We start from the raw sequence: 27743 nt of genomic DNA, 5'->3' as shown, positions 1-27743 counted from the left end.
GACCATCCTAATTCCCACCAGTCAGGATGGTGAGTACTCTGGAAATGAAGCCATTGCACCATTTGGCGATGATGAATAGGACGTGATATTGCCACCATCAAAGTCATGCAATTGATGGGATTACCCAGCATCAGAATGCCATGTTGCTGTTCACCCATGCACAGATGAACATTCATTTAGGAGAAAGACCATTTTACCATGTTATTTTGAGCTCTTTTGTGGTGCACTGGATACTCAAAAACTATCCATTTGCTACATTTACACTAAATAAGATTAGTAGTCACACCTACAAAAAAAACGAAGACATGTTTAAACTTTACACACATGTACTTATAAACCACCTAAAATGTAAACTAATTAATTACAGAGGAAAGGCAAGAATATAATATTTAAAATGTGGTACCCGTGCATAAATTGTGCCCAGAATTAATCTGTGGAAATCATCTTAGTATTTTATACAAAACACTCAAAATGAAAAAAAGATACATGGAAGACGTGCAACACATTCTGTACAGAGATGATTCAACGTTTCAGTCTGAGAGGTATCATGACACATTTATAAGTGCAAGAACTCCTGAGTACTCCAGTTTTGGCACCAATGATTTCCCAAGTTTCAATAATGCTAAATTTAAACTTCATATAAGTCCTACAAACTTGTTTATTTTGAAATTTGAAATGTAACTGTAGCACACAAGAGCATTGCTTTTCTTCTGTTATAAATACCTCCCTGCAATCGCCCATTAAAGACAATAGTTGAGGACTGGTACCCAAAGATACCATTTCCCTCAAAATACCATAGATTAAATCTTGCACTGCGGTCTTAATTTCAAAAAATATGTAGGCTTTTCAAAATAGCTAATGTTTTCAAATAAATAGACCCTTTTCCAGTCCAATTGCTTGAATACTAAGCCAATTTGGAAGTCCCAACCAGAATTTCAAAATGTTCCCTTCCAGATTATCCAGCCAGCTCAAATTATAGGTCAGTGATATGTCAGAACCTTATAAGAGTGTTGGGATAACCTTGTGTGTGTATGCTTTTATAGGTGGTTCATAGGTTCAACCATCAAAGTTCTTGTCAAACCTATTAAGGCTAGCCATAAGAGTAATTTCCTTGTTGTTAATTTGTGACTTGACACATTGCTCGGATTTGGATTTGGAAATAGAAAACCAAAGTAAATGATCTCATTGACCTCCAAAGGTTTTCAATGAAGATACATACACATTCATGAACATTTTTCTTAACGAAAACTACATAATTTTAGACTTATGTTTATTTAAGATAATTTTGATTCATGTACTTCCAAATGGTATGAAAGCTCATTAAAGATCAATTGGCATGTGATCAAAGATAACTAAACCATCTGCATAGGCAAAAAATGTTAAGGTCACCCATCTTCGGTAAGAAATTGTTAATCCCGCCTAACAGAGAGGGCAAGTCAGCCACAAACACCATATATGTTGTTTGTCTATAGGATCCAACCAAAAGCAGTTGAAAAGACTAAAAGGGCAATGCTAAGTGGAGGATTATATTGCTTCATATGCGAAGGTTTGAGCAGATTTAAAATAAAGCCATTGTATGCTATGTTGGTGGATTTACAAAAGCCTGTTGGCATATTTTTTCTTTAGCCCTCTTAGTCCATTCCTGCATAGGCAATGTGGCAAAGATATTGATGTACACATCGAGCAAGGCAATTGGTCTGTCATTAATCAGCTGATTCCAGTTTGCCTTTTTTAAAATGGAATTAATGTGAAAACCAGCTGGGTGGTGGAATAGTTGAATTGTTTATGGTCCTACTAAATATTAGGTAGAACATCTCTGATCAAATAAAGGAAGCTGCTGTCACAACAATATTAGGGAAGTGTCTTGACCATAGGACCTTGATCCTTTTAGCTTTCTGTAATACGACAGCCTTAGAAAAATACCTCCCACTTCATAGGGTTATTTAAAACAATGTCATTTAAAAATGTATCTTGATGAGTGTACAATGTCGATGTACATTCTACCCCAATATTTTCAGTTATCAGTACAGTTTGCATTAAATCGTCTAAAGTTTCCGCTTATGACTACAATGCCCTAAATGTTCTTGCATCATTCATGTTAAGCACTGTTTACATTTCCCGCCAAGCATAATGCAGGCTCACTATCGTATAAGAAATTAGCTAGTTTTTGTAGCCTGCTTTATGAATGATCAGGTGGATTTAAGTTATTCCCATGTCATATGATTGCCCTTATGCTAAGGTGTCTGATTGCTTTGAGCAAATCTCTTTTTTTATTCTGCTAGATATGCCAAATTTCTAAAGTGGTTGATCCTTATAAATAACATTGAGAGGTAATCTGGGTTTCATATTAAATTGATCCACTTAATGATCATGTCATAAAACCTGACCAGAAGGATCGAGGGAACATTTTCAGGCATCCCTGAATAGACCCCTGGATCAGGAACAACCTGGGTCAGCATTTTGTCAAAAATGTTATTTGCTGACATAATCCAGTTTGCCTCCCGATGTGCTTCTAAATCACCTGAAAATAAATTATACGTTTTTTTTTTTACAGTGGGCACAGCTTAAATTAGAATTACATACGAGTGATTTCTTACCTCACAAGTCTGAAGATTTAAATGTTGTGCTATGTGAAAAAACTACACAAAAAGAAAACAGTAACTTATTGTTGACATGATCTCTCCATTTGTCCACGTAAAATCACCAGGAACAATCCCAGGGGTACTGCCATTAAGCTTGATAAAGTCCCAGTTGTGTACAAATAGCTGAAATATAACCTAAGTAGTTTTATGCATTCTGATGGAGTAATGCTGCTTCAGGTTAATCAGTTAGTCCCGTATCACTAACAATATCTCTACCACCCATACATAGGCATTTGGGATTCATATTACCAATTCAAATGATGTTATTAGAAGTTCAATACAATATTCCTTAAGTAGAGGGTTATAAACATTTATAAAGACCTTTTTCTTTTTTCCGAATGGTCAAACGACTGTTTTAGAAAGACTGCTCCATGATGCACGGAGCAGTCTTTCTAAATCGGACTGTCAAGCCCCTGCCACACACGAGTACGGGCAGGGGCTGACAGGTTTGTGTGACCCAGCAGACTCGACGCAGGAGTGACAGGTAAGTATGAAACTGTATATCTGTGTCCGTGTGTGTGTATATGTGTTTGTATAAGTATGTGTGGGGACAATCCATGTTTAGATGTGGAAAGGGGGGTGAGTGGGGAAAGGGGAGGACCATGGGGGTTAACCCCCCCTTTTAACGAGAGAATGAGCGGGAAAGGGCAGGGGTGGGGAAGCAGGGTTTTCTAGGTAATAATATTGCATTTTAAAGCCTGCACAAAAACGTCACAAATAAATCTGTATTTTTTGTGTTCGGGGTTTAAAATGCAGGATTATGACATAGAAACGCCACTCCTCATTCCTGGTAGAAACAACTACATGATGTGCACAATTAACAAATTGTCACCCCTGCTCTCTATCTCCACATATCTCATAAGTAGACTATATTTAAAAGAAAATAGCAACCCACTCTCATGTCAACCCATCTTCTCTTTAGTAGTCTTTTCAATAGGCAACTACAACCATCAATACAAGGCAGTTCCCTAAGCCATGCCTCAGGTGAAAATAATATGTCGTATTGAAGCAGGGCGTTCAGGATTTTGGCATTGGCTTAAAAGCTTTGAACGCCTCTGGTATTCCTAGAGAGAAGGAGAATCTCTAAAAAAAGATATCCGGGAACACAATAGCTGGAGGGCTGCAGCACATGACGAAACCATTCCTAGTCCAATGCCTTGTCCTCCGTCATGAGACCAGAATTGCCTAATGTGAAAGACTGTTGACCCACTGTTCCAAGCAAGCATTAATGTTTATGTTTGAATTGCCAGATAGAAATTGATGAAAGAAAACCCTAAACGCTGAAATTTCACTAATTGAACAGCTGACCTTCTTACTTGTATACACAAGAAATAACACACATTTGATCACGGAAAAATAATCTTTTTTTCTACCAATAATGACCTCACTATCAAGATAGATCTAATATGTAATCCAATGCTGGTGAAAGAGTTGTAATTAAGCAATTTAATTAGGTCAATATGCAACGTTCTCAAAATCTTTAAACTAGGAATTTCATTAAACAAATACAGAACCAAATTTCTAATTAAGGAGTGCATACTAAAACATTCAGAAATAGCCTCCAACCCAATAAGCGGTGCATCGCCCTTGCTCCAGTTGTCAGATAAAATTATGATTTTGAATTCAAAGCCAAAGTCTTAGATGTAGCAGTTCTTGTTGAAGTAAGATTGCCCGGTATAGGTACTGTAGGGTTTGAGTCTCTGAAACCCAACTCACGTATATCTTCAACCAGGTCACAAACCACTTAAGGACCAGTGTTCAAAGATGCATCCATGCTGTATTCAGATACCTGCCGTGGGCAGACTACTGGAGACACAATCTGCTCAGCAAGTAACACCACTATTTTTGTGAGCCATTTTCCTTTTCACACCTAATTGTGTTTTTTTTTGCAAATCAATTTTCTTTGCTGGGAAAGATATTTCAAATCTCATAATGGAGTTTGTCTCTTCCTTTTTATTCTTAGTGTCCTTGCGTCTTTTGAGTATAGGTCATAATGATCTTCATCATTCGTAATAAGGGCCAGGTAAAACACGTTCCCACTAATGACTTCATTATTATTTTGATTTTTTTTCTTCCAATATGGGTAATCTTAGTTCGTTGATCTTTTGATTTTCCTTGTCTCTTTACTAAACCTAATTTAACTACATGTTTATTATTGTTCTGCTTTATAAAGCTTGTGGCCTTTGACACATTTACTTAATACCCAGATTGATTTATATCAGGTGAGTTTATTTTAGTCAAATTTAGTCTATTTTAGTGGCAGTTTCTGGCTCCATGACAGTTTTGTGCAAACAGTCGTTACTCTGGGGCCCTTGTTGATAGTCTACCTGTCTATTGAAATGGCCATCAATAAAAATATTTGAATAATAAAGACAAATCTAGCTCTTCATGTGCCTCTTTCTTGAACTAGTAATCATGACAAAACATGGGTGAATTAAATTCCTAGAAACATTATCAAGTTACATACAAGAAATACAACTTATTTTCAAATTCAGTATTGCCTTCCCTCTCAAATGTGATTTTACTTCCTTATGTTTTTGAACATTTCTGTGCATATTTTAACTTCTTACTCTGTATTGTCAAGTGACCTAAGTACTGTATGTAAAGCTCCTAGCGATGGTTGGCGGAATAGAACATTAAGACAGAGAATCATCACTGAAGGCGTGTAAGTTGGGCAACGGTGGTGATTCTCTGCACTGTTATGAGTCTGAAAAAAAACAAGAGATTGGTTACAGAAACTCTGCAATAAAATGCAGGCTTCAGTATCAGGAAGAGTGGCACACTGCAGAATCATTGCTGCATGCTAGAAGACTAACACAATGAGAGGGATAGCCCCAGAAGAATTTACCATTCAATCTTTCCCTTAAATCCTCCCACATAGCCAGGGGGTGTGGTACTGACAAAACCACTCCCACCCACTGTTACTATTAGCAGACATCAATACTTTACAGGGCTTGCTTGGAGTTAAGAGAAAGTATTGTAGTTTGTTTTATGGATCCTTTGGGCCTCATTGCAGTTTTACAGAGCTATAGAAAAAAGTTTTTGCAAAGATTTTCTCAAGATCCACACCTTTCCATGTATGGCATGGAGCATGTACATGGAGCATGTACATGGAGCATGGAGCATGTACCTCATACGTGCTAAGGGTGAGTATGTTCATCCTGTTCATCCTGAATTCCCATAAGAAATCATTGTATGCTCTGCTCACTACTAAAGTTAAGTGCTAAGGGGGTTGTGATGATTCCTGCAGAGTCCTCCCAAACACCCTACCTGAAGTCTCCTGCCAGGTGGCCAGGGGAAGACAACAGCTACCTGATACTAATCCTCGGGGTGGTATTAGCCAGGAAGATCACCTGGGAGGATAAGGGCCCCAAGGGAATAGTAGGACTTTGTTGGGAGAGTCACTGTATTTGTCTTCCTCAGGGGGGAGGGATTTCAGTAATATCAGAATATGTAATGGCGTGTTGCCAGAGTGAAGTTTCCTCTCCCAAAGTTATCCATCTTGTTGGTTGTGCAAACTGTCATAATCAACATAGGAAACAGAACATTAATACTTTGGCCACTTATGAATTTAATCCTCCCTTAAAGTTGAATCCATCACTAATTAAGAGGAAGACATCCCTTTAATAAAGTTGCCACATTTATAGTGATAAATCCTCCTGTAATCAACAGAATGATAGATGTGGACATCAGAACATCAACATCTTAAAATATGATGACGCTAACACTCCTTTAAATTCGAACCAACCATTCAGTCCTTTTAAAACTCTTTCCAAAAGTGTCCTTAATGATAAGATTAAAGCTAATAATGTAAACAAGATCCAGAATACAAGAGGTAATTCGAACATTGGGGACTACAAGTGCCATAATGCCCAAAGTACTGGAACGAGGAAGCAGGCTTCAGAGGCACTGGACTGCAAGGTGCCATCTAGTGGTTCTAATGACTCACACCTGAGTGGGACTGTTAGGTATATAAGACCCCCTGAGGTGCAGATCATTAGAAGAGTACTAGGAGTCATAGAAGGAGAAGCAGAAGGTGGAGTGATTGTTGTGACTCCACATTGCAGTGGCAGCAGGAGATGAAGGAGGGCAGAGATGCCTGAGCCGCTGTTATCTGTAGAGCGGACGGAGGTGCCGAGAGGGTCTCTGCCTTTGATGCCCTTGTATGCATCGGTTGTGCGGCGGGAAGTGTTGTTGAGGAAACTTTCCCCCTGATGGCCTTGCATGCACAGGTTGCGTAGCGGGAAGTGTTGTAGTGAGAAGCTTTCTCCCAAAAGAAGTGTGCTCCGGTGGCAGGCGAGCACCAGAGTTCTCCTGGAGCAAGGAATGCTCATTTCCCAGTTGGCACGGGCCATGGGAAGTGAACCGGAGGAGTTGGTCATGCTGGATGCGGCAAGAAGAAGGCACTGTGGCAGTGTAGTGAGCAGATGCGTGTGCAGCAACCATGGACTTTACCAATAATAGGTAACCCTTGGTACGCTCCGTAATCGGCCACTGGTCACTAGCGCTTATTTTGAATACTGAACTGATGTAAAGAAGTTGAAATGGCACGATTAAAACCTTTTGAGCAGACAAGAAAGGAAAGGTTTGATTGTTACCCTGAAAGCCACCATTATTGCCAAAATCAAGAAATGGCCCTATTAAAGCTAATTAACAATAACTATCATTGCCAAAGTGAAGAAAGGGGAATATTAAGTCAAACTAAAGCCAAGAGAGGGCAAGATTGAAGCAAATTAATTACAACATTTATTGCCAAAGTGAGGAAGAGGTAATAGTTGGAGAAAAAAAAAACAACAGCATTGTCTAAGCCAAAGAAGAGCAAGTGTGTGTAACGCTCACCTGACTCCCACGGAGGCGCTGGCCTGGTTTGCGCTGCTGTGACCTCTTCTAAGGTGATGCGCAGGGTTCGGAAGACGGACTGGACCGGGCCCCCAAATCTGGCTTGTCTGGCTCGCAGAAGTATCCTTCTGTAGGCGAAAATAGGGGATTAACTGTCTGCGGGGTAATGCAATCAGCCTCCCACTTTCCCCTCTCATCCTCCTCGAAACCCTTCTGTGATTCCTCGTAGCGTCTCACCTTAGGGTCTGGAAGGACGAGCTCTCCATCCTGCTTCTGATATAGGGGCGCGTTGGTATCCAGTTACTTCACTGGATTTTCGGATTGGTGAGAACCAAACTTGCTTGGCTTCCAGGTAAGTTTTTTGATAAGAGGTTCCCCTTGTATCCATGCATTAATGTACTAATGCTAGTGTCTTTTTCCCCATAGGGGCCGGGGTACGGAAAGCCGGGGAACAAGCACCGACCCGAGATGAGAGGTGAAATCCTTGTAGAAATCAGGTAAGTCTTTAATGAGCGTTGAAATGAAGAGGGAATGAATCAACAGGTAAGTCCTAACATGGAGATGTAGCTTTCCTTATTCCCTTCTCTCTCTCACTTTTTGTTCTGGTCTTTTTCTCCCTAGGCGCTGGGGCGTGACTCCGAATCCGGATGATCGCTGCTGAACATGGAAGCGCCCAGTAAAGGTGAGTGGAATGCGGCGCTGCAGCGATCGACGCAATGAGCTTTTAAATAAAAGTCTTCCTTTTCAGGATTGTCGGCGAGATGTCTCCGGGATGCGGATTTAGCAGGTAAGGACTTTTCCTTCTTCTGTTCTCTTCTTCTCTTCCTTTGCAGGTGATCCAGGATGCTGGCAGGCGTGGCAGAAGTCAGGATGCAGAAGCAGACACGGTGAGCGTCCAGCTGCTAGATGCAGAACAACGCGAAGCACGTGTGGCTGTTCGGGTGGGGTTTAAATAGCCTTGGAGGAAGTTCCAGGTATGTATCCTTCCTCCAATCAGGTATGTATCCTTACCCGACCACGCCCGGATGGTAAATTAGTCCCACAGGTAAAGTAGTTCCTTTCAGGCCTCAAGGAGGCCGGGATCCTGCAGCATGGTCTGCATCAGGTAAGTGCACCCAAGCACATCCATAATGAGCCTGGCGCCTATGGCGCCAGGACTGATGTCTTTTATGAGCCTGGCGCCTATGGCGCCAGGACACTGTCCAAAGGGCCCCTATATGGGGTTGCTGGGTCCTTCCTTGGGGACTGGATGTCCGCTTTCGGGGACGCAGGGCTTGAACCGGCTCGCCGGGAGCGGGCATCATGACAGCACTCCCCCGCCAAGGCCCCTCCCAAGGTTGTTCCCTCCGGGGGTTTTGGTTTGTCTGGGAAGAGTCGGTGGAATTTCCTGACTAATCGAGGTGCATGCACATGGTCGCTGGGTTCCCACGACCTCTCCTGAGGTCCGTACCCCTTCCAATCAATTAGGTAGAACAGTTTTGACCTAAACATTTTTGAGTCTAAAATGTTCTTCATTTCAAATTCGGGCTCCCCATCTATTAGAATAGGTTCTGGAGGTTTGAGTAGTCGGGTTCCGGGTACCACTGGTTTCAGAAGTGACACATGAAAAACAGGGTGAATTTGCATACTAGCTGGTAAATCAAGTTTAACAGCCACTGGGTTAATTATTGCCGTAATAGAATTAATAGAATAAGGTCCCAGATATTTTGGGTTAAAGGTTCGAGGCCCTTTGAGTGGTAAATGTCTGGTAGCTAACCACACTTGATCCCCAATCTGATAAGGAGGTGCTTCACTCCGATGTAGATCAGCATTCTCCTTGTATTTTCTCTTGGCTTGTTGTAAATGCGTAGTTGCCTCTTTGAAGGCTTGGGTAATTGTAGAATGCAGATGTTCTACTGCAGGCATTCCGAGGTTCTGAGGTGAGTCAAGGTTTGAGGTTCGAGGGTGATGCCCAAACAAAGTATAAAAAGGACTGTGGCCAGTTCCAGAGTGTACCGAATTATTATATGCGTATTCGGCTATCCAAAGAATGTCTTTCCAGTTGCTTTCAGATTGCTGTAACATACACCGTAAGTATTGCTCAAGGGTCTGATTTGTCCTCTCGGTCTGACCATCGGTCTGAGGGTGGTGACTGGTCGATAATCTTACGTCGATCTGCGCCATTTGACAACATTTGCGCCAGAAGTGGGAAATGAATTGGCTTCCCCGGTCAGAGATTAGTATAGATGGGAATCCATGTAGCCGAACAATATTTTCGAGGAATTCTTTGGCTAGGACAGAAGCTGAAGGTAAACCTTTCAAAGGAATAAAGTGGGCCATTTCGGAAAACAAATCCACAATTACCAGAATAGTATTGTACCCCGAACAAGGAGGCAGGTCCGTGATAAAATCCATTGATAGGGTGTGCCAGGGTGCTGGCGGTATGTCTAGAGGTTGAAGGAGACCGGCTGGTCTTTTCTTTTGACTTTTATTTTGGGCGCAAACACCACAGGTCATCACAAAAGATTTAACATCTTTTTGCCAAGAGGGCCACCAAAATTGTCATTTCACCTTTTCCTCTGTCTTGGCAATACCGGGGTGTCCCTCTATTAATGCATCATGATAACCGGAAATAACTAGTTCGTGTAATTCCTTATGTGGCAGGAATAAGCGTCCTTGAAAATAAGGTAAACCATTATCTATGGTAAAGTCTGATCCCTTTTGTATCAAATCCTGTAAGGTTGTAGGGTCCAGGAGTTGTTTCACTCTGGCTTGAATGTCTTCAAGCGTCTGTAACAAAGTCATGCCTAGAATCCTCTGTTCGGGAATTATTGGTACTGGTTCTGAGTTTGTATCAGATTCTCCCATTCCAATTTGGGATAAGGTGTCTGCTTTGCCATTCTTGCAGCCAGGTCAATAGGTAATCACAAAATCAAATTCAGCGAAAAACAAAGCCCATCGGAGCTGCCGTGATGACTGAGCCTTGGAGGTTTTCAAATACTGTAAATTCTGGTGATCAGTGATCACTGTGATGGTATGTCGAGCGCCAAGCAGATAATGCCGCCAGGCTTTAAAAGCAGACTTAATGGCTAACAGTTCTTTGTCCGTGATTGCATAATTAACCTCGGGTGCCGAGAATTTTCTGGACCAAAATGCTACGGGATGCAGTTGGTTGGTTTTGGGATCTCTTTGGGACAGGACAGCTCCCATGGCTAGGCTGGATGCGTCAGTCTCGACGACATAAGGGAAATCTGGACGCGGGTGTTTCAAAATAGGTGCAGAGGTAAACTTAGCTTTTAAATCCTGGAAGGCCTGCTCGGCCTCTTCAGACCATTCAAAACGTTTATTTTTCCTCAAGAGTGCAGTAATGGGTTGTACCACGCGTGAAAATTCCGGGATAAACCTGCGATAGAAATTGGCAAAGCCGAACATGCTTTGAACCCCTTTTACAGAGCTAGGTGATGGCCATTTGAGAATGGCATCCACTTTTCTCGAGTCCATTCGGACTCCTTTGGGTGTCAGGATGAAACCTAGAAACTCGACTTCTGTGGTATGGAAAACACATTTCTCCAATTTAGCAAATAGTTTGTGTTGGCGCAGTTTTTCAAGTACTGCCCTGACATGTTTTCTGTGATCAGATTCCGAAAAGGAGTACACCAGAATGTCATCGATATATACGACAACACAAACATCGATGAGTTCCCGAAGGAAATCATTCATGAAGTAATGCAATCAGCCTCCCACTTTCCCCTCTCACCCTCCTTGAAACCCTTCTGTGATTCCTCGTAGCGTCTCACCTTAGGGTCTGGAAGGACGAGCTCTCCATCCTGCTTCTGATGCAGGGGCGCGTTGGTGTCCAGTTACTTCACTGGATTTTCAGATTGCTGAGAACCAAACTTGCTTGGCTTCCATGTAAGTTTTTTGATAAGAGGTTCCCCTTGTATCCATGCATTAATGTACTAATTCTAGTGTCTTTTTCCCCATAGGGGCCGGGGTACGGAATGCTGGGGAACAGGCACCGACCCGAGATGAGAGGTGAAATCCTTGTAGAAATCAGGTAAGTCTTTAATGAGCGTTTTTTGGTAATGTCTTTTCATTCGCTCATTAACGCTGATGTCTCTTTTTCCCCTTAGGGGCCGGGGTCCGGAAATGCCAGGAGGCTGCACGGACCCGAAATGAAGAGGGAATGAATCAACAGGTAAGTCTTAACATGGAGATTTAGCTTTCCTTATTCCCTTCTCTCTCTCACCTTTTGTTCTGGTCTTTTTCTCCCTAGGCGCTGGGGCGTGACTGCGAATCCGGATGATCGCTGCTGAACATGGAGGCGCCCAGTAAAGGTGAGTGGAATGCGGCGCTGCAGCGATCGACGCAATGAGCTTTTAAATAAAAGTCTTCCTTTTCAGGATTGTCGGCGAGATGTCTCCGGGATGCGGATTTAGCAGGTACGGACTTTTCCTTCTTCTGTTCTCTTCTTCCCTTCCTTTTCAGGTGATCCAGGATGCTGGCAGGCGTGGCAGAAGTCAAGATGCAGGAGCAGACACGGTAAGCGTCCAGCTGCTAGATGCAGAACAACGCGAAGCACGTTTGGCTGTTCGGGTGGGGTTTAAATAGCCTTGGAAGAAGTTCCAGGTATGTATCCTTCGTCCAATCAGGTATGTATCCTTCCCCGACCACGCCCGGATGGTAAATTAGTCCCACAGGTAAAGTAGTTCCTTTCAGGCCTCAAGGAGGCCGGGATCCTGCAGCATGGTCTGCATCAGGTAAGTGCACCCAAGCACATCCATAATGAGCCTGGCACCTATGGCGCCAGGACTGATGTCTTTTATGAGCCTGGCGCCATAGGCGCCAGGACGCTGTCCAAAGGGCCCCTATATGGGGTTGCTGGGCCCTTCCTTGGGGACTGGATGTCCGCTTTCGGGGACGCAGGGCTTGAACCGGCTCCCCGGGAGCGGGCATCATGACAGTGTGCTTGAGAGCCATTGTCAGCAATTGTTTGATATGAATGAGGGAAAATAAGAGTGTCAGAAGAGAAGCCCTTCTGAGAGGAAGCATCCAGGAGGAGAGGAGCATAACCTGCATTGCATGGGGCAATCACAAGGGTGGTACAAATAGCAGCAATGTGTATCATGTCTTCCCAGAAGAAATAATAACTTTTGATGTTGTTGAAAGTTGAAGACTTTACTGAACTGTTTGAAGCAAACTTTAGCACCGAAGTACTTGTAGTAGTCTTAGGAGCTTTTAGTCCTGGCAGGCGAGTAGACCTGGGCAGGTCCTTTGTAGTAGTAGTCCTGGCCGGTTAGTGGACCTGGAAGATGTAATTTAAGTACTGCGGTGTGATTCAAGGATGTGAAGACGAAGTGGCAAGTACACTAAAAGCATAATGTGAACTGTTGTGGTAGATGTGGCAAGTCCAGTAAAATCATTTTGTGAACCGTTGTGAAATCATCCTGACAAAACTTTGTTGTTGACATAGTGTGGAATTATCCTGACATTGCTTTTGATACAGATAAATTGTGGAAGTGTTTTGATTCCCAAGGAGAAGAGGTTGTGCTGAATTTGTTGCTACAAGTGGAGAGGAAGATTGTCGTCTAGCTGAACTATTGGTTAAAACCAACTGGACGTCTTTGGGAACAAGAAGAACTTTATAATTGGAACTTGGTTACAAAACAGAACTTTTCTATTTTGGTTGGAAATCCTGCGTTGAATATGGGGAAGGGGATCCGGCCCAGCTTACAAGTATGTATAGTTACTAGGTCTATGTTGAACTTAACTGTTATTTCTGTTATAATTGAATTGACATATATTTCGTTTATGTGTTGGATGTATGTATAAGTGTGAGCGACAGATTCCTTTAACTAGAGTGTTTCCTTTAGTTTATTTTGATAGGCAATGAATCGTCGTTAAGTTAAGGAGAGTGAGCCATTTATCCAACCCTTTTGAGTTAATAAAACGGCATCTGGGAAAAATCTCAACGAAGTTGTCAACCTCACTTTTCTAACCCCTTACAGGTTGAACCGTGGCTGCTATTTTTGCAATGGTTGCAGTCATTACTATTTTCTGCCATGCGCATGTGCATACAATAGATGTCAGCCTGGAATGACTGCATGTGTCTGGTCCATGTTGCAGAACTTCTACGCATGCAGTGAATCATTGATCTTTCGCGTGTGTGCGGAGTGAAGGAGGAAGATCGCAGGATAGAGAATGACTGCATGTGGACACAATAAATTGGACTAGTCTCACAATTCCCCTGGTCAGTTGGAAAGACCCTGTTTGTGATCCCTCATACACACAAGTCACAAAGTAATTGAAGAAATCTCGAAAATTGGATTAGTAACTAATTATTCGGCTGTCTCAAAAGATTTGGACAAATTCCAAATACATCCAATTAAATTGTTTGTTTAATGCAGATAATTTCAAACGTTTCTAATCATGGGGCAAGTGTTTATGGTGCAATTGTCTGGGCAAATCCTTCATGTATGTTACCCACTTCCTATAACAATCCCCTTTTCTTTTTTAAACTAGTCTTTAAACTAGTCTTTTTTTTCCAGACTAAATTACTCTAACGCCTTGTACTCTGGAGCTAACAAATATGTCACAGACAAACTACAACGACTGCAAAATAATGCCCTAAGAACAGCGTTGAATGTCCCAACTAGAGACCACATCACTAAATTCAGGAAAGAGACCCATTGGCTAAATATTAAAGACAGAATTCTCCTCAAAACTATTTCCATAACATCCGGGGTACGGGGAGCTAAACAATTTAGCTCCCCGTACCTAGCGGAAAGAATTTCGAGGAGAACCACAACCCGACCCACCAGATCCGCCAATTAATTCATGCTTGAAACCCCACGATTTAAGTTGACTATAGCTGGAGGAACTAGTTTGCCAGTCAAAGCTGCACAAGCTTGGAATACACTTCCAATTGACCTTAGACGTCCACTAGCTTACGCCAGATTTAGAAACAATGCTATGAACTGGCTTTGCAACAACGACCTATAACCCTCTTGCCACCTTACCCTCACCAATCTTGACTATGCTTCGCCCCAGTCTCTGACTTGCACCTTGATCAGCGTGATCCTGTATTATACACTGTACCATATGTTTGCACTCACATGTACATATTGTATAAATTTACCCTAAATATAAGTAATGCCTAATTTGGGCCTGAGCTGTACCTGATCAGCCACACCCTGTATTATACACTGTACTATATTGCATTTATTATTGTATTACATTCACATGTATGTACTTGCCTACAACTGGCTTTGTAACCAAGCTTCGAGAATTCTTGTACTGCTGCGCCCGTCTACCTAGGGTTTGGTGCGCATCATCAAATTAATAAACAAACAATCAAACATAAACGTTTTCAGTAAAGAGCATTTAGAATGTTCAATATGTTCTTGTATGCACTCATGGACTCAGGTCTCCAGATAACATTTTCAAGTGGGAGTACTTTACCCTTATTTTTTGAAGTTGGTTGTAAAATGATGTTTTATGAAGTTCAAAAGTAATTCCCGTATAGGGCTACTTTTAAATTAGTACAAATATATTTGAACTTTGAAGGAAATACCTTTGTTGTAATCTATACATCTTTGCAAACTAAAAGATGCATTTTTATTGAAAGGTTTCTCTTCAGTTTAAGATGGCACATAGAAGTGTGGGCCTGATTCATAAAGGTTTGCAGTGGAGCAAATCAAAGATACACAGTGGCATCTCTGATTTTCTGCAGCTACCTTATACATGATTCAAAAAGCCTAAAACTGGTGTAAATTGGTACATGCCTGGAGCATCTCTGATACGCCATCGAGCATATCTTTGTGAATCACATTTGCAACAAATATGTCAAAGATGCTTCAAGATCTCCAGATTCCCTCCAGTCTGTGCCTTTGTGAAAAAGGTGCAAGTTAGGAGAAGCAAATAAGCGATGCTCAAGGGCATCTCTAATTTGCTCCAATGCAAATCTGTAAGAATCAGGTCGTGTGCGTTTTTTATGCGCATGCATATTTTTGCATGCATGCACCACATAATTTCCAAGTCTGGTAAAGCTTCTGACTACACCTGAAATTGAATTATTCAGAAATAAACAAAGGGAGGGCTCATTATGCAAATACTCAGATCATACAGGGTTTGTAGATATCAACATCTCATTATGCAAATATGTTCTACTCTAAAGTTTTAGCAGTAAAACAATATTATGTGCTATGCAATGTACAGTGGTCTTACACTGCACCATTAAGCCCAAGGCGCTGTAAACAAGCATTGGCAAAGCCAATCGTTTTGGCCTTTGTGGTGTATTGCATTTTACATTGAGCATGGAAGGAGAAATGACTAATGATAGAACAGAGAGGAAGAAATGTCAGCATTGGGGGGGAAGAAGGGCAGTGCCGCGATGGGGAGGGGTGGTGAGAACCACTGTGGGGTGGAGGAGCAATAAGAAATAAAAGGCAACACAAGGAAGAGCCCAGTGGATGAAAGGTAGGCCAGAAAAAAGTACTCTGGAGCATTACACAACATTTGAAGGAAGGAGTGACAGTGCAAATGGGGGGAAGGAGTGACAGGGCAGGGGGGACGAACAGGAGCACAAGGGAAGGTTGATCGGTAGCACAAAGGTGAGCATAGGGACAGTGCCAGAGGGGGAAGAACCAACAGTGCAGGGGGTGAAGGAGTGACACCACAAACGGGAAGGAGTGACAGTGCAAGAGGGGAGGACGGGGAAGAGCAAAGGGGACAAGGCAAAGCTCAAGGGGGACGGCACAATGGGTGAAGAGGACCAGTACAAGGGGGTGAGCAGGGACAGTGCAATGGAGGGAGGAGGGATAGCACAGGGGAGGGAGGAGGGGGAGCGCAATGGAGGGACTATGGACAGCACAAGAGGGAGGGAGTGACAGCACAACAGCGAAGGAGTAACAGGGCAAGAGGGATGAGGGGCAGTGCATGGAGGAGGATGGACAGTGCAAGGGGGACAGAACAAGGGGGAGGAGGTACAGCACAAGGAGTGGATGGAAAGTGCAAAGGGGAGGAGGAAAACCACAACGGGGGACAGCACAAGGGGGGAGGAGTGCCAGCATAACGGGGTGAGGAGAGGAGAGACAGTGCAAGGTAGGGAATGGGGCAGCGCAAGGGGTTAGGAGGGACAGCACAAGGGGAGAAGGGACAGAACAAGGGAGAAGGAGGTAAAGCATAAGGGGGAAGGAGGGACAGCGCAAGGGGGGAGGGTCAGCGCAAGGGTCAGAGGAGGGACTGCACAAGGGAGGAGGAGGGAAAGTTTAAAGGGGAGGAGGGACAGAGCAAGGTGAAGGAGGGGAGGCTCAACAAGGGAGGAAGAAGGACAACACAGGGGGGTGGATGGCTATTGTAAGGTGGGAGGATGGACAGCACAAGGCGAAAGAAGGGACAGTACAAGGGGGAGGACGGACAGCACAAGGAGGGGAGGAGGGACAGTGCAAGGGGGAGGGAAAGTGCAAGGGGAGGAGGGAATGCACAAGGAGGACAGTGCAAGGTGTTGGGGGAACTGTGCATGGGAAGTAGTAGAGACAGCGGAAGGGGGAAGGAGGTACAGGACAAGGGGTTGGGTTACAGCATTGGGGGAGGAGGGACAACCCAAGGAGGGATATCACAAGGGGGGAGGAAGGACAGTGCAAGGTGGGAGGAGGGAAAGAGTAAGGGGTAGGAGTGAAAGCACAGGGGGAGGAGGAAATGTGCAAGGGGCAACACAAGGGGTTGAGGAGGTACACGGCAAGGAAGGGTGGTGGGTACAGTGTAAGGGAGGCAGGAGGACAGGTTTATAGTGATAAAATCGAAAAATAAAATCTCGAAAAAAAAGGTCGAAAAAAATTCGCATTTTTTTTATGCCGTTTTTTATTCGAAATGGGGGGTTCCCCCAACCCCCCCCCTTTTTTTTTTACCCATTTTTTTTTAATCCAGGACCCCAAAATAAATATATAATTTAAAAGAGTAATTTGACTTTTTTTTTCGAGATTTTTTTTTCGAGATTTTGACCGACCACCGGAGGGACAGTGTAAGGCAGGGAGGAGGAACAGCCCAATGGAGGGAGGATGGATAGGGCAAGGGAGAAAGAAGAAATAGAGCAAAGGGGAAGCAGCACCAACGCAAGGTGGAAGGGGGTGGTACAAGCACAAGGGGTAGAGGGACAATGCAAGCTGAAGGAGGAACAGCACAATGGGGAGGAGGAACAGTGCAAGGGGAGGCAGAACAGTGTAAGGTGGGAGGAGTAAAAGCAAAAGGGGTAGGAGTGAAAGCAGAAGGGAGAGGAGGGAATGTGCAGGGGTGGGAGGTGGGGCACTGTAAGGGGGAGGAGGGATAGAGCAAGGGGGGGGAGGTACAGCACAGAGAAAATATATCTATTTTGGATATCCATTAAGCTCACTATCTTTCACAGAGAAGAAATATCAATTTTGGATATTTCTTCACTGTGAGGATCGCCTCACCAGGACTAATGTCTGGCAGAGGGACTCCCAGGACCCCCCTTTTTAATTTGCTTGTTTAAGTAACTTTGGGTCTCACCCTAAGTTACTAGGGGAATCTGGATGTTCTTAGCAAGGCACAACTCCACCCTACTGATGAGGTCCAACCAGACCGAAACACATGTCTGGGGTTGCTGTTGGCACTCTTGTTCAGAGGAGAATTGCCTAGCATTTTGGTGCTGGACTTCCCGAGGGCAGCACAAAGACTCATATGTTTTGAAAATGTTTTTATCTCTGAAAGATAGTGAGCTAAGGATTCAGGGTAAGGATCTCGTAAACAAGACCTGCCACCATGCTCACTATTGTTAGAGAGGCACCGCTCCACCGTATTGAGACAGTCCAACCAGACCGAAACATGTGTCTTGGGATGCTGTTGGTACTCTTGTTCAGAGGAGGATTGCCTAGCATTTCGGTGCTGGACTGCCCCAGGGAAAGACAAACTGCCTCATCACGAGTAATAGTAACGCTATTACTGCCGCATTTAAGGGTCCGGCAAATCACTGGTTCGGCGTATTTACCCCCAGTTCTGACCTGGGGGCAAATCTGCCGCAATTTTGCCAATTTTCGGCGCTATTACTGACGATGGTAAAACATTCCCCATTGGGCCCAATCGGGAATGGGAAATTCCCAAATTGGCCCAATGGGGAATGGGGACTTACCGTTGCGCCAAACCAGTGATCTGCTGCTTATAGCGCCAGGGGGTTTGGCAGTAGTGCTAATAGCCCCGGCGATAATGCCGCCAGGTTTAGCACCAAACTCGTGATGAGGCCCAAAGACTGATATGTTTTGGATATTTCTCCTCTGTGAAAAATAGTGAGCTAAAGAATCTGGGTAAGGCTCTTGTAACCAGGACTAATGTCTGGCAGAGAGACTCCCAGGACCCCCCTTGTTAATTTGCTCTATTAACCTTCTACATTATTCTCTTAAAGTACTGTCAACAGTTGTGTGGTGTGTTTTTTAATTATGTTTTTTATTGATGAACTGTTTTGCTTTTCACGTCTTATATAATTAAATAATTATTATTATTATTCAATAATAAATAATTTTATGGACAATAGCTCTAACTTAAGACCAGCAGATTTTAAGGATTTCAGTAAAAAATCTTCGATTACAGAAAAAGTAGCAACCTGTACTTTTCTCTGGAAAAATGTAGTGATGGATCATTTAAGCTATGACGCTGGCCGCCAATAATTGGTTTCAGTGGGTACGTTTGCATTCTCGCTAATAGGACATAGTTCTGAAATCTTCTCACCACAGACTTTTATCATAGCTGCATCTGGCCAATAATTGGCCTCCTGACCATTTGCTAGTGTGTTGTATCCTCAGCCTCCCGCTGCTCTGATGTTTCTGCTTTGAAAACCTCTAGAAGGCTAAGCAGAGAAGCTGCGGACAAAAACCCAGGGGACAGATTATGAAAGTGTTTTGCTGGGCCGCAGCGTATTATTGCTGTCGGCCTTTGGCAGCACCATTTGTCAGTGTTTTACTTTATGATGAAAAAGGCATTAATCAGGTTCTTCGCACAGACGCCATTGTTCAGTGGAATTCAGCCTCTGATGTGATTTAAAGGACTGGAATTATTTGTTTTGAAGGGACAGTATTAGCTCGCTTAACTGCGCATGTCCTAACATGCTGGCTTAGCCTCTTATTTATTAAGCAGCTTGGCCATGCCCTTGTCTGCTGTGACGTAGGTAATTCTGTCTGAAGGTTTCTTTTGCATTGTTTGCTTGCAAATATGGATGCAAAAGATGTTGCAGGTCTTAGCAATGAATACGCATATAAAGTTAACTACGGTATGCATGCTGAAACGAGTCTGTATTCATCCATGGGGACTTCCATCATGGGCTTTTTCAGAATGCCTGGGAGGCTCATTGCCTGCTGCCGCGAGGTGGCGGAAGACACACTTTCCTGACTAAAGGCAGGATTCGTCAAGAAGCAGGTGAAGGAGGTGGGGGGAGTGGTGGTGATAATGCTGCTCGAGATGTCATCGCAGCCCTGGCAAACATTTGTTTACATTTTTATTGATGTTCTGGATGGGGTCCCCCATGATGTTTGTCTGCAGGGTTCACTTTCTTGGATGAGCCATCAAAATCAACTGCCTTTTATAATTCTCAATACCTTTCAGACAACACCAGTTGGAAAGTATCCACCATTCCTAGCATTGGCAGAGGGATATCTGCCAAGGCTAAGAATGACCCTTTCATCCTTTGGGATAATGACTTGCAATGGGTAGTGAGGGCAAAGGGTATCAGCGCTCTCCTTCATTTTAACCAAGAGGCGGGCAGATGGATGTGTGCAACCCTGGGGAGTGTTGCATGGCACCCCTCCTGGGAGCATGGTAGCTCCCAGGATGTTGTAATGGGTCACGTGGCAGTAGCCACGTGACCAGCTTAATAAAAGGTACAAGCTGCTTCCAGCTTGGCAGTCGAAGCCATCCTGACTGCGGTGTTGTTTCTTTTGGGTGCCCCTGCTGGGGCAGCACCGCATGGAGTAGGCCCAGGGACGGGGCCCTCCATAAGGTTGGCGCACCTGCTGGGCAACGCTACTCTCACTGGTACCCAGCCATGTGATCATGGCTGACTGATGCAACCCCGGCCTGGGTGCCCCCAGAGCCGGGGCTGCCGTGAGCTAGGTGCCCCTGGCCACGTGGGCCGCTCCAGTGATCATGGAGCGAGTGGGGTGATCCTCACTCTATTGTTTGCTGCGTGACCGCCGCCCCGAAGGGCTGTGTCGGGTGCTCCCGGCATGCGGATGGGGCCTGCACGGTGGTCCAGGGCAGGCCCCCAACATGGAGCAACTGTGCCAATGGGAATAATACGGAGGAATGGATGTCACTGGTGTGCGGATGTGCACAGCTGTGAGGTGCTGTGGGAATGCTACCATGGGCAATGCAGTCACTGGGAAAGAGGATTTTAGGATAGCAATGAGTGATGTCACATGGGGGCAACAGACAGGTTGGGTGATAAAAGTGTCAATGAGATGATGGGGTCCTGGGATGATCGGTAAAGAAGTGGAACGGGTTGGCAGTCCCAATATAGCTGGCAGTGCCATTCAAGAGTGCTGGGGCACTGTAGGGCAACTCATGGAATATGGGGGTCATGGTCATGGGCTGTTCATGGGCTGTTCATGCTGAGTTGGTCTTCAACACTATATTTTAAGCCTATCATTAATGCATGCTCCTTTTGCACTGCCCATCTTATGAAGCAGATATTGTGGAGCAAATGCTGCTTTTAGGTCCTGTCACCAAGCCGGTATTAGTGAATTAGGTAACCACGTCACAGTATAGTCCTCACCAAATGCTTTATTAAGGGTTCTTTATACTCCAGGGACTAAATAATAAATAAAGGGTTGCGAAATGGCTAAATGGCTTTTCATGAAGATACTATTCTTTCCAGAGTTCCCCCAATTCTCCAGCTGGGAAATACTTGGAGAAAAAAAAACAAATTCTTCAGCCCAGCATCTCTGGATATTTAAAAAGGTAAATGTCCCCGAACGGAAATCCCAAACACTCCAAAACCTAATTCCATTATGCAGTCAAAATTGCAATTATTGATTCCATTATGCCCAACTACTACTGCACCAACTGATATAAATATTCACAGACACCACGTTAAGGTCTGTTTCCGTTATGCCCAGTTACTATTGCTGGGGCAGATTCCATTATGGACCTTGAGCACTGCAATACCATTCCATTCTGGCCATCTAGGACTAAAGTGCCTTTTTTCATTATTACCAGTTAGCACTTAGGGCTTGATTCATCGAAATGTGCACAGAAATCCAACAAGTGCTGCACGCCGAGAAGGACACTGCGCGAGTTTGCACGCAGGTTAAAAAATGTTCACGCCGGGTATTCATGGAATTGTTTGTGCAAAGTAACCATATTTGCATGTCGCGGCTGGACCGCCCCGACACGCCCACATGCAAAGCATAAACAGTTATCCAGTAATTTTATCGAAAGGAAATCAGAGTGGTACTTTTACCAAAGTAAAAAATAATGAAAAAATACAGAACATGTTAAATAAATATATATATATTGTAGTGGGGTAAGGGGTTAAAATGGGCAGGGATGGAGTTGGGGTGGGGTTAGATAGAAAAACAGAGGGTTTGGGGGGACCCCCCTCATTTAAAAAAAAAAGAAAATTTTGTATTTTTCCCGCATTTTAGTTGCTGCGAAATGAACCACTCTGAAATTTGCTTCTGTAATATCACATATAATCCATAAACAGCCATATCAGCCACACTTGCGCGCTCCCCTGGGCGCAAATACATGCACCCTTTAAACTGTTGGTGGGGTTCCCCACAAGCAGGCATGCATCTCGGGGACCCGGTGCAGGGACCCCTGTAACTGTTCCCGGCACCCCGACAATCTGCGTATGAAAAATCTTAACTCGGTCTAAACTCAGAAAATCTGTGTGCGAACCCATGTTAACCGTACCTGCATCCCACTACACTGCTTACACGCACTCCTAAGTAAGTTTGGAACCCCGGTTACGTACACGCACCCCGAAATCTGAAATGCAAACACACCTATGCGCTGCTGATCCTACGCGCAAATGCACTTACGCTAGCCTTCGGCTGACGGATCGTATGAGGGACTTGCATGGCCATTTCCCGACTGAGAGGTTGCACGATCGAATCCATGAATAAGTATCATGCCACGCAATTGTGGGGGTGCGAGGGACAGCCTGCAGGCCGTCCCTTGGAATGTTCACTTTTCCACAAGTTCTCCCACATTTCTGGTGTTCTTCCCCCTTCCCAGCCCTCTGCACAAGACACGCCCACGCTGTGCATGGTGTCTTGTGCAAGGCCCTCGACAGATCATAGAGACGTGCAGAGCCAGCGCTTACTCTACGCAAGTCCAGAAAATGTACGGTGCATTCGATTCCATGAATCGATCAACAGGGATTTGGCACAGAATGGCTCACAAGTACCCTATTTTCTGTATAATTAATTCCATGACTCAGGCCCTTAATGTTCTGACAACATTAAGCAAAATTATCAAAGGCCATTATGTGCCGATTGCACTGCCAGGCTGGTTATGCACATAGCATAATGAGTATGCATGTTATGTGTTCATCCCAAGGTAGAAGGGCCAAGAAGGCAAGCCGCAGAGCTGTGCATAGCAGCGATACTGCATCCCCTCCGCACACATACTATTGAAGAGGTGACTGAGTGTGATGGAGGTGGGCTGAGGTTGTGGGTCACTGGAAAGCGGCTTCCTGGCCCTTGCCATGCCCTGCACACTTCTCTAGTTTCCTGTATTGCAGTGAGGCTGTGAAAGCTGGCAGGACATCTGGAGAACCAAAGAGCTTGCTTGAGGAAGAGTAAGGATGGAATGTCCCTCTTCCTCTGAATTAAACTGGAGATCTCCATGATGTCCACGCTCTCCTCCAGCCTCCAGCATGCTGTCCACTGCATTGAATGGTGTGAGCATGTGTTTGCAAAGCATTTCTTTACACGTGGATGGATACTTACTTTGCGTAATGTTCGGAGTGCAGCAGTTAGGCCAAGCTATTTCCTGTGCATGCTATATGTACATTACTAAAGCAAATGAAACGGTACAGACAAACAAGGTCAAACCTAAAAATGTAGTTCAGAACAGCCTTCCATTGAAATGCATTATCCTAAAAAATGAAAGTAATTATAATATTATAGGGTTCCCCAAATCCCAAATGCTCCACTTTGATGTTTAAGATTTGACTGGTTGAAAACAATGGTGTGCAGTTTTACCTGAGCCGCAGTGCCAGGACTTCATGTTAGTTTATATCCTGAGGCTCCCACAGAACGTCCCTATGGCCGTGATTAGATATGAACCGGGCTTGATTTCTATCCATGCAACTACTACATGCAAGATGCTCTCATTATGTATTATGACGCCCAGGGTCATTCCATATCAGATTCTGATCCGAGCACGGGTAAAGGAATTGATGAATTGCTAGATCAGTGGTCTTGGGCTTGTGAAGCCATACTTGAACTCTTGGGAATTGGTCGAGAAACTCTGTTAACAAACACGGTGAAGGTTAAAAGAATACTCTGAGAATATGACTGGATCTCGACCTTGAAGGAGAAAGATAGTTACGCCCTCCAAATCCAGCTGAAAAATGTAAATAAAGGCATATAAAAGAGTGCCTAAATATCTGATTCAATTTCCTTGTGCGTGGTATAGGGATCAATTTATGAGGCTCCGATTTTATATACTACCCACAAGGAAAATTTTGAAGATAGACGGGCGAGCCCCTGACTCCCCTTATAGATTTGGTGCTTCTAAAGAAAAGATCAAAGTGGCAAAACATATCATTTGGTTTTGTGCGGGATTGACTATGCTGCAAACTCGCTGTATTGGTAATCTCATTCTAAGTAGACACTGCTTTGATGCAGAAGCTACATGGGCTTGTATTCTAGCGGGTGAAAATTATTTTCGGAGCAATCCAGTTTTTGAAACGAGTCCTTGAGTTGAACGAGTCTTGAGAGTTAATGTGTTAACAGTAGGTTCACGGGAGATGGCTTGCATGAAATGAAAATGATTATACAGTGGAGTGGGTGAAGGGACTGGGAGAATTTGGAGCTGTTTGGTAATGTGTTCTGCTCTTTTTTGCAGGAATCAATTGTTGATTGGTTTATACTTTTTGAAAGATAAAGGTTTGTAATAAGCAGTACATCTTAATAAACTGTTTAAAATATATATATATATCCGAGAGCAGTGCCCTATACATTTAAAACAGAAACACAAAGATTGACTGCAGACAAATAATGTCATTGCTATCCCAACTCTCCCTGCTCCTCAGTGGAAGCATAGCCAGGCCCATGTTTGGTCCTGTGCTTCTCCTAGGCTCCTTATTGATTAGAATCCCCTACTCCTGCTGCACTCTTATTCCCATCTACTTACCCACCCATGCATGATAGATTGTGTTAGTAAGTGATTGTATGTATGTAGCAATAAATAAGCGTGATCACAGTGCTTTGTTTCCTTGGAATCCCTGGCGGAAAGCTCAATAAATACATTAGCATCGCAGTTAGGTTCATTTTCACTGTCTCCTAAATAACTGATGAAATGCAAGTATAATGAGCATAGAAAAGATCGCCATGGCAATCGTTTTCTGCTGCAATCTTTTTCTGCTGCATTCTGCTCCGGCGACATAAAGCAAAAGTGCAAGACCTTTGTCATGGAGTTGTCTAATTGCGGCAGAGAGCAGGCATGCAAACACGTCCTTGTCTTTAACACAAACTGCAATCTTGAAAGCATGGCCTTATGGATCAAAATAACCACTCTGTACGTTGTAGGTCAGGAGGCAGGTAGCTATTTTAGAAAACAAAAGAGGTGATGGTCGGAAGATTTGGAATTAGTTATAACCTCTGGCATTGCCCTGGGCAACCCGTCAGACCATCGTTCTTCACCTGCCAAGCCATTACAAAAGGGGAAAGACCATAAGCAAATCAGGCTTGGTCCCACTCCAAAAGGGTCAGTCCAGCCCGAACTGCTAGGTCACATCCCTTCTGCATGAGACCACAAGCATCCCCAAACATGTTTTGGCCTTGTTGGGCCTCATCAGTGAGGAGCAGCTTGGGTCTCTGGTCCCAGCAGGCACGGGACCACGTCTGGGCCTACCCGTTCCACTCTGTGTGGCTTACGCAAAAGCAAAGAGGTGATGGCTGAAAGGTTAAGAATTAATCCTAAACTCTGGCATTGCTCTGGGCAAATCTCCAGAACACCGTTCTTCACCTTCCAAGCCATTACAAAAGGGGAAAGACCATATGCAATTTAGGCTTGGTCCCACCCCAAAAGGGGCAGGGCAGCCCAAACTGCTTGATCATATCCCTTCTGCATGACACCACAAGCATCCCCAAACATGTTACGACCTTGTTGGGCCTCACCATTGAGGAGTAGGTTGGGTCTCTAGGCCCAGCAGGCATGGGTCCCACGTCTGGGCATGCCCGTCCTACTCGGTGTGACTTACGCAAAACACAAGAGGTGATGGCTGGAAGGTTTGGAATTAATCCTACCCTCTGGCATTGCTCTGGATAACCCTCTAGACCATGCTTCTTTAAGCCATTACAAGGGGACCAAGCCTGATTTGCATACGGCCTTTCCCCTTCTGTAATAGCTTGGAAGGCTGAAAAACAATGGCAAACTGTCCCTACTGTTTCTGCCACCTGATATCCTGGAATAACCAGGATATTTCAGGTGGCGAAGAGAGCGGTAAATCCACAGTCCATTGGGCTCCATGGAGGGAATAGCCGGAATACCAGCACCCTCATTTCCATTGGTTCCTCTGTCTGTATCCATGTCTCGGATGCACGCCTTGTAGAACCAAAGAATGCTCATCGGCAGACAGGCCCTCAAACCTTGTGCGACAGGAAAGGTGAAGACACATGGACATCATGCCCTTACAGTGCCCATTACAAGGAGATAAGGAAGGCCCAGGGACAATCTACTGGCACCAGAGTGGCAGTTTGTATTTGTATTTTATTAAATGTCTAAATCGCTTTACACAAAAGTACTGTGGATAATTTGCGAGATGGAACAGAAATAAGCTATGATGACAATTCAAATACTGAAAAGAACAGCGAGAGTTAGAGCAAAGCAAACAAAGCATAATAGATTAAATGTAAAGATGATTCATTTAACTGTAGATATGCTAGCAAGTAAAGAAATATTTGCCAGACAATGCATGTAGGTTATAATGAGTAATAATTAGCACATTGGAACAAAGAATGCAAAGATGGAAATAACATCACTAAATCAAATGTAGGGGACAAATGGTACATAGTAAAATGACAGCCTGAGCAGCAGTGAAAGGAGGCTCTACAAACAGCATCAGTCATTAATGTGCCATCATCACCAGTTCCTAATTTACCACCACTTCAGTATCGAATGCAGCTGTATAGCCCGCCACAGTTGCGGCACCAGGTGCCAAAGGCTTTGCGATGTCCAACCCCACCATGGGGGTCATTCCGAGTCTGGAGGTAAGGCACAAACCATGGCGGTATTGATTTACCGGCATGGTTTTCCGCTCCATGCCATTCCGACCCCTCAGACCGTAAATTACGGCACCGTAAACTACAATGCCGTAATTTACGGTCTTGGGTCGCGCGCGCGCACCACCATGGCGAAATTAACGCCATGGCGTAAACCGGAGCTGATTCCAAGTAAGGACCACACGTAAATTACGTCCTCCTCAAGGCCGTAAAGTACCTTACCGGCATGGAGTACATACAGGCATCTCAGAGAAGGAGTAAAGAACCCTGAGCAGTGGGACCCAGAGCCACAGGTGCACACATGCAACACAGACGGAGGCCAGGAGTCTGGCATAGTAGAAAAGGAACACACCCACACACCACCACCCTCCCACACCAAGATGACACCAATTGAACAATCAAGTCCACAACCACACAAACCCCTGCAACAACACCAGGCCCCCCCACTGAGGAGACACAGGGGTAGAAGGAGGGGGGAGACAGGCCCTGCATGCAGCAGCAGTGCATCCTCCGTTACCACCCCTGCAGCCCCCATGCACACGTAGCATGACTTGACGCTCTAGGAGAAGGCCTACCAGACAGACACCCCTGACCACCTAGACTGTGACACCGTCACCACCATATTGCGGCACAGACACAAGACAAGCGAGCACCATACAAATGTACAGTGCCAACCCGGCACAAGTGATGGTGTTGCCTGTGCCCCACACCCATGCCAAAGGCACCCACCAGCACACAGTGGCATGTCACAACCGTCCATTATGCGGCCACATATCCAAGTGCCCTTACACCCCCCCAAACACATCCCCAAACACACAAGGGT

The sequence above is a fragment of the Ambystoma mexicanum genome, chromosome 2q (genome assembly GCF_040938575.1).
Source record: "Ambystoma mexicanum isolate Mex_15411 chromosome 2q, UKY_AmexF1_1, whole genome shotgun sequence".
NCBI classification, from domain to species: Eukaryota; Metazoa; Chordata; class Amphibia; order Caudata; family Ambystomatidae; genus Ambystoma; species Ambystoma mexicanum.
The sequence above is the reverse complement of the archived record's forward strand: the minus strand, read 5'-3'. Positions refer to the sequence as shown.